Raw genomic sequence first — 7,500 nt, forward strand, 5'->3', positions numbered from 1 at the left:
ATGACAAGTTGTAACAGCAAGCTAAAACAAATATACTTAGTAAAGTTGCAAGGAATCTAGCCATATATTATGTAAATCAGTACGGTTTATTTTGTAACGTCGCAAATGAATCTAGCTACGTAACAAGTAAACCAGTATGTTACACTTAATAACGTCACACAAGAATCTAACCATGTAACAAGTAAATCTGTAAGTTGCACTTAATAACGTCACAAATGAATCTAGTTACGTAACAAGTATATCAGTATGTTACCCTTAGTAACATGAAACATTTCTAGCCACTTAACAAGTACATCAGCATGTAACACTTAGTAACATCATAAACAAATCTATCTACGTAACAAGTAAATCAGTATTTTACGCTCAGTAACTTCAGAAAATGAATCTAGCTACGTAACAAATAAATCAGTAGCCTACGCTTCATAACCCCACAAATGAATTTACTTATGTAACAAGTAAATCAGTAGGTTACACTTAGTAACATAAGCAATTAATCTAGTTACATAAGTAAATCAATACAAAATCAGTGTGTTACACTTAGTAACATCGCAAATGAATCTAGCTAAGTAACAAATAAATCAGTACTTTACGCTTCGTAGTCACAAATGAATCTAGCTACGAAACAAGTAAATCAGTACGTTACACTTAGTAACGTCGTAAATGAATCTAGCTAAGTAACAAGTATATCAGTACAAAATCAGTGTTACACTTAGTAACGTCGCAAATAAATCTAGTTACATAACAAGTAAATTAGAAGAAAATCAGTATGTTACACTTAGTAACGTCACAAATGAATCTAGATAAGTAACAAGTAAATCAGTACGTTACACTTAGCAACATCGCAAATGAATCTAGCTATGTAACAAGTAAATTAGAAGAAAATCAGTATGTTACACTTAGTAAGGTCAAAAATTAATCTAGCTACATAACAAGTAAATCAGTATGTTACACTTAGTAACGTCGCAAATGTATCTAGCTACGTAACGAGTAAATTAGTATAAAATCAGTACATTACACTTGGTAACATCGCAAATGAATCTAGCTACGTAACGAGTAAATAGTATAAAATCAGTACATTACACTTGGTAACATCGCAAATGAATCTAGCTACGTAACGAGTAAATTAGTATAAAATCAGTACATTTCACTTGGTAACATCGCAAATGAATCTAGCTACGTAACAAGTAAATCAGTATGTTACACTTAGTAACGTCGCAAATGTATCTAGCTACGTAACAAGTAAATTAGTATAAAATCAGTACATTGCACTTAGTAGCGTCGAAAATGAATCTAGCTACGTAACAAGTAAATTAGTACAAAATCAGTACATTACACTTGGTAACATCGCAAATGATTAGTACAAAATCAGTACATTACACTTGGTAACATCGCAAATGAATCTAGCTACGTAACGAGTAAATTAGTACAAAATCAGTACATTACACTTGGTAACATCGCAAATGAATCTAGCTACGTAACGAGTAAATTAGTACAAAATCAGTACATTACACTTGGTAACATCGCAAATGAATCTAGCTACGTAACGAGTAAATTAGTACAAAATCAGTACATTACACTTGGTAACATCGCAAATGAATCTAGCTACGTAACGAGTAAATTAGTACAAAATCAGTACATTACACTTGGTAACATCGCAAATGAATCTAGCTACGTAACGAGTAAATTAGTATAAAATCAGTACATTACACTTAGTAGCGTCGAAAATGAATCTAGCTACGTAACAATTAAATTAGTACAAAATCAGTACATTACACTTAGTAACATCGCAAATGAATCTAGCTACGTAACGAGTAAATTAGTATAAAATCAGTACATTACACTTAGTAGCGTCGAAAATGAATCTAGCTACGTAACAATTAAATTAGTACAAAATCAGTACATTACACTTAGTAACATCGCAAATGAATCTAGCTACGTAACAAGTAAATAAGTACGTTACACTTAGTAACGTCGTAAATGAATCTAGTTACATTACAAGTAAATCAGTACTAAATCCGTATGTTACACTCAGTAAAGTCGCCAATGAATTTAGCTACGTAACGAGTAAATCAGTACATTACACTTAGTAACGTCAAAAATGAATTTAGCTACGTTACGAGTAAATCAGTGTGTTACACTAATGTAGATACATAACAAGTAAGAAAGGTAAGTTACCTTGGGGCTGCAATCCCGCCTTCAGCTGAACAAGCAAGTCTCGATTTGTGTTTTCCAGAATCTCTGTCTGGTACTGGGGCTTGTCGAATTCCACTGGGCCACTGCCAACCAATTTAGTCACTGCAAAGAGAAAAAAAGAACATATGTTAATATTTAAAAAAATAGATATTTAAATAATTGCAAAATCAAGGATATGAAATTATTACACTAATGGTTATAATAAAGTATAGATAAATCATTACTCTTTCATGTCTATGATTTTTCTAATCATGTTCCAATTTAAGGGCCAAAAATCACGTACAATATATATATGTATATATATATATATATATATATATATATATATATATATATATATATATATATACATATATATATATATATATATATATATATATATATATATATATATATATATATATATATATATATATATATATATGAGCAACAGAATTCATACACTAATGAATATAATGTAGATCAAATAAACCATTAGTTCCAAATCCAATTACTCAAAATTAGACGTAAAATATAATTATATTTAAACAGTTAATATAATAATCCATTGTGACATCAAAAGGCAATTATATCATGTGTAAAGTCTTGGCCTAATAGTTTAGTAATAAAGATTCATTGGGAATTTGTTAAAGAAGATGGATAGCTTAGGAGCACAGAGAAAATGGGAAGGGATGCTGTAGAAAATCAATAAGACTCCCTACAGTGCGCCACAAAAGGCTGACTGTTGGTAGAAAACTCTGCAACGAAAAACAGTAGTAGTTATGGTAGTTCAGTATGCTTAGTTAAGCACCGAGTAGTAGTATTAATTAGGCTTAAGCTAATGGATTTATAACATCAATAATCACAATAATATTCGACTGTTTCTCCTTGCAAAATCAAATGATTTTATTGATCAAATCACCACTGCAGCCCACTTCATTCGACTCCCAACCAGGGACAAAATTCCCTGTGTAGGTCAAATGATACATAGGCTTCCCAAGATTGTACCAATATGGTATTACCTCGCCAAGGAATCCAATTCGTGCTCTCTAAACACAATCAAGTCCTGGGTGTCATCACGAGGGAGGTGGTCTGTATAAGTCAAGGTTTAGTTTATCTGACTGTGTCTCTTTTCATTGATTATAAGTCGATTCCTTGGTGGTCAGTCGACTGTGGTGCGAGTCGTACCCAGGGTGGATAGCCGCTTGGAAAAGGTGTATGGCGTAATAGCACTTCGTTGGTAATTTCAAAGCCCCTAGTTCGATTCCCAGTCTGCTACCCTCTTCGTTAGAAACTTGCTGGTACTACCCTGTGTGATGGTGGGAATATTCGTAGTAAATATATATATATATATATATATATATATATATATATATATATATATATATATATATATATATATATATATATATATATATAGATAGATAGATAGATAGATAGATAGATAGATAGATAGATATACTATAAACAGACACAAGTGGAAGGTCTTTGTTCTGCAGAGAACTGGTAACGGCTAATGAAATATATATAAACATATATATATATATATATATATATATATATATATATATATATATATATATATGTGTGTGTGTGTGTGTGTGCATATATATATATATATATATATATATATATATATATATATATATATATATATATATATATATATATATATATATGTATATATATATGCATATATATGTGTGTGTATGAATGTATGAGTTTATACATTACTGTGTACAATATACAACTGTTGTAAAAAGAAAGCAGGAGTAACACAATACCAATTACTTCATTACTCCCTCCTGGAGAAGTTTTCTTTTTTATCTTCTTTCTAGAGAAACCTACACATTTCCCATATCAACTGCGCAAAGGAAATGGTCCTTACAACGCAGCCCAACTAAGGAAGCCCTCAGGAGACAAACAACACAATAGAAAAGAAAGAAGAAGATGAAGAGGAAGATCTTAAGAGCACAAAGAGGAGAGAGAGAAGAAGATAATGTACCTGGATGTGACGTTGAGAGAGATCGGTTTGCCTTGATCATGTCTCCTCCTGGAAGCGGTTACTCTTCTTGGTGAGAGTTTTTCCTGGAAACTGGAAACTCTGTCTTTTATGAGCTGGGCTTTTTACACTTATAAATATCTCCAACCAGACCACCCCCTCCCTGGGGGTTTTAGTCTTTTGAAATGCTGAAATGCTAGTTACTGTAATGGGCTCGTATGTAACGCAAGCCAATTTCATTCGGGTATGTCTTGATATGCATTCTGGAAAGATATGTACGCTTTTTCCTGGAAAATGGCATTGAAGAACTGGGCTTTTCACGCAAATAACTCCAGCCAGCCCCCCGTCACATACATATACCAAGGCACTTCCCCCAATTTTGGGGGGGTAGCCGACATCAACAAATGAAACAACTAGAGTGCGGGGAGCAGTCACTCTCCCCCCAGCTCCATCTCTTTGTTGACGTCTCGCAGGGCTATATACAGGAAAGGGGGTTCCCAGCCCCCTCGTCCCGTCCCTTTTAGTCGCCTCTTACGACACGCAGGGATAACGTTGGCGCTATTCTAATTGTTTTTATGCCCCGCGGCCACAGTTTATTCTACAATTAGAATTGTGAAGAGGAAACCGTTAACAAACAAACAAACACATACACAAACAGAGGCGAAAAATAAAATAACCTCATTCAAACTTCGTTGACGGAGGTAATTAACTTAAAATGGTATATCTCACCATTACGCAATATGCATACCTGGTTCTATAAAAAAAATAATATACTCCCGTTTAATAACCAGAAGTGCAGTTAGCTAAATGCAACCAACCGAACCCAAAAAATGCACAAAGAGAGCCTCTGATGTTAAATAAAATATCACTCGCCGCTTTCCTTTGTAAAAATGGCTCTTTGTTTGGTCAGTGTTTGCTTATAATGCCTCCGCTAACTTTGGCCAGTTGACTCTTTTTTAGGAGTTTGTTGACTTTAGCCGACTTGAAAAATTTTTGTCCTATTTTTCCCCTGTCCTGCCTTGTCCTTTGGCCCATGAGGGGCGCATTCGTACTGTCACCCCCTCCCCCCCAGGGGGGTTCTTTGTCAGAGCGGGTGTGAAAGCCACTAACATTTCCATTACTGAAATTATATACACAAAGCCAAAAGGATAATTAACTGTTATTTTTCTTCTCCAAAAAGAACACCAAGAATTTTTTTTTTTTTTTTTTTTTTTTTTTTTTTTTTTTTTTTGCAGAGCCAAGTTTGGTTCTTTATGTGGTATTCTTTATATTTTGATGTGGAAAAACACGGCCAGCTTTTTGAAGATTTCTTTTAAATGTCTTTGTTAAATCTATTTCTAGGATTTACATTGTGTTGATTTTTCTTGTTTTCTTGTTTTTATTTGTGGTGTTTTTACGAGGCAGCAAATCTTCACAGACTCTTACTTCGGAGTTTCTTGGTTCTACAGTGAACAGAGATATACAGAAGAAAAAATACAACTGTATAAAACAGCAATGTAAAACAGACATTTATGCGTTTATATGAAGCTACAGAATTCTTTATTATCTACATCTTTTTCTTCAGAAAACTCGTCTGACCTTGCTGACCTTGTAATTGCCCTTGAACGGATAGTGTTCCATATTCTTCTTCACTTACTGGACTCCTCATTATGCTCATTTATAAGTTTTAATAAATTCCCTTGATTATATGTTATAATCAGGGGATTGCCTTCGGCCAACAGGATACGTTTTCACTTTAATAAGATTTTAGATTTATCGACACTGCAGTAGTAGTAGTAGTAGTAGTAGTAGTAGTAGTAGTAATATTATTATTATTATTATTATTATTATTATTATTATTATTATTATTATCTAATATACAATCCTGTTTGGAAAAGCAGGATGCTATAAACCCAAGGGCTCCAACAGGGAAAATAGCCCAGTGACTGAGTGTACCCTCAAGCAGGAGAACTATAACCACAGAGAGTTGTACCCTGGTACATAGGCTATGTCGCTACGAAAAACTAGAGAACATTGGTTTGATTTTGTGGTGTCCTTCTCATAGAATAGCTGCTTACGAAAGCTAAAGAGTCTCCAAAATTTAACGGGGTCTTCGATAAACTTAGACATATCTGTGGTGAAAATGCCGTTAAATTCCGTTGTGTAGTTTTAACGTTATCTTTAAAATGGCGAAAAATACAAATCCGGATCTAGAATCCGGATCCAGATCATCTCCATAGTTCAATTGGGTCGTCCATGCCCCAAGGTCTATCTTCAGTGAAAATTTAATCAAAATATGTCGAGTAGTTTTAACGTAACCCTGTCAACAGACACACAAATAATACATATTCGGATCTAGAATCCGGATTCGGATCTGGATCACTTCCAAAATGTAATGGAGTCGTCCATGACCTAAGATCTATCTGTGGTGGAAATTTCATCAAAATCGGTCAAGTAGTTTTAACGTAATCCTGTCCACAAGAAAATGTCCACAGACACAAATAAATAAACTAACTAGATCGCAATACTTCCTTGGTGGAGTCAATAATAATAAAAGAAAAAAAAATCACATCAACGAAAAGTACCTGCATAAACCTTCGCAGATTTTATTCCCCTAAACAAATAACAGCCTCACTTCAAATCACATCACGAGAGCATGAATACATGAATGAAAAACACCTCGTTTTCCCAACAAGGTAAACACCAAGAGTGATAGGCACACCTTGCCCACGAAGAAATAAACACAGGAACCTGCCGTTTAATATTTATATCATGTCTGTATTGTTTTTTGTTTTCTTCTCTCGCGGAAAAGTGAGAGAATATTGGATGTTTATCGCTTCGCTTTCATATATTAGATAAATCTTGAATATTAGAAGGTAGAAATATACGTGAAGAATATATATATATATATATATATATATATATATATATATATATATATATATATATATATATATATATATATATATATATATGTATATATATATATATATATATATATATATATATATATATATATATATATATATATATATATATATAATGTTTCTTTATGAAAAGTTCATAAATACTGTATTAAGAAACATAGGATCACCATAAATATAATACTTATTAACTCACATAGTAAATGTGTTCATGCACGTGTACATATAGACACACATACTCTCTCCCTATCATATGCACACACACACACACACACACACACACACACACACATATATATATATATATATATATATATATATATATATATATATATATATATATATATATATATATATGTGTGTGTGTGTGTGTGTGTGTGTGTATATATATATATATATATATATATATATATATATATATAT

General features: G+C 32.8%; 1 long non-coding RNA gene across 1 annotated transcript in view; it reads right to left on the reverse strand.

Annotated features, from left to right (window-relative positions):
• Positions 1-2,296, reverse strand: part of LOC137625704 (uncharacterized) — a 29,020-nt gene extending 26,724 nt beyond the window's left edge. The window contains exon 1 of the long non-coding RNA XR_011040875.1: positions 2,176-2,296. This is a non-coding gene — a long non-coding RNA (uncharacterized lncRNA). The remainder of the gene's footprint in view (positions 1-2,175) is intronic.
• Positions 2,297-7,500: the final 5,204 nt, after the last annotated feature.

This window comes from Palaemon carinicauda, chromosome 32, assembly GCF_036898095.1.
Source record: "Palaemon carinicauda isolate YSFRI2023 chromosome 32, ASM3689809v2, whole genome shotgun sequence".
NCBI classification, from domain to species: Eukaryota; Metazoa; Arthropoda; class Malacostraca; order Decapoda; family Palaemonidae; genus Palaemon; species Palaemon carinicauda.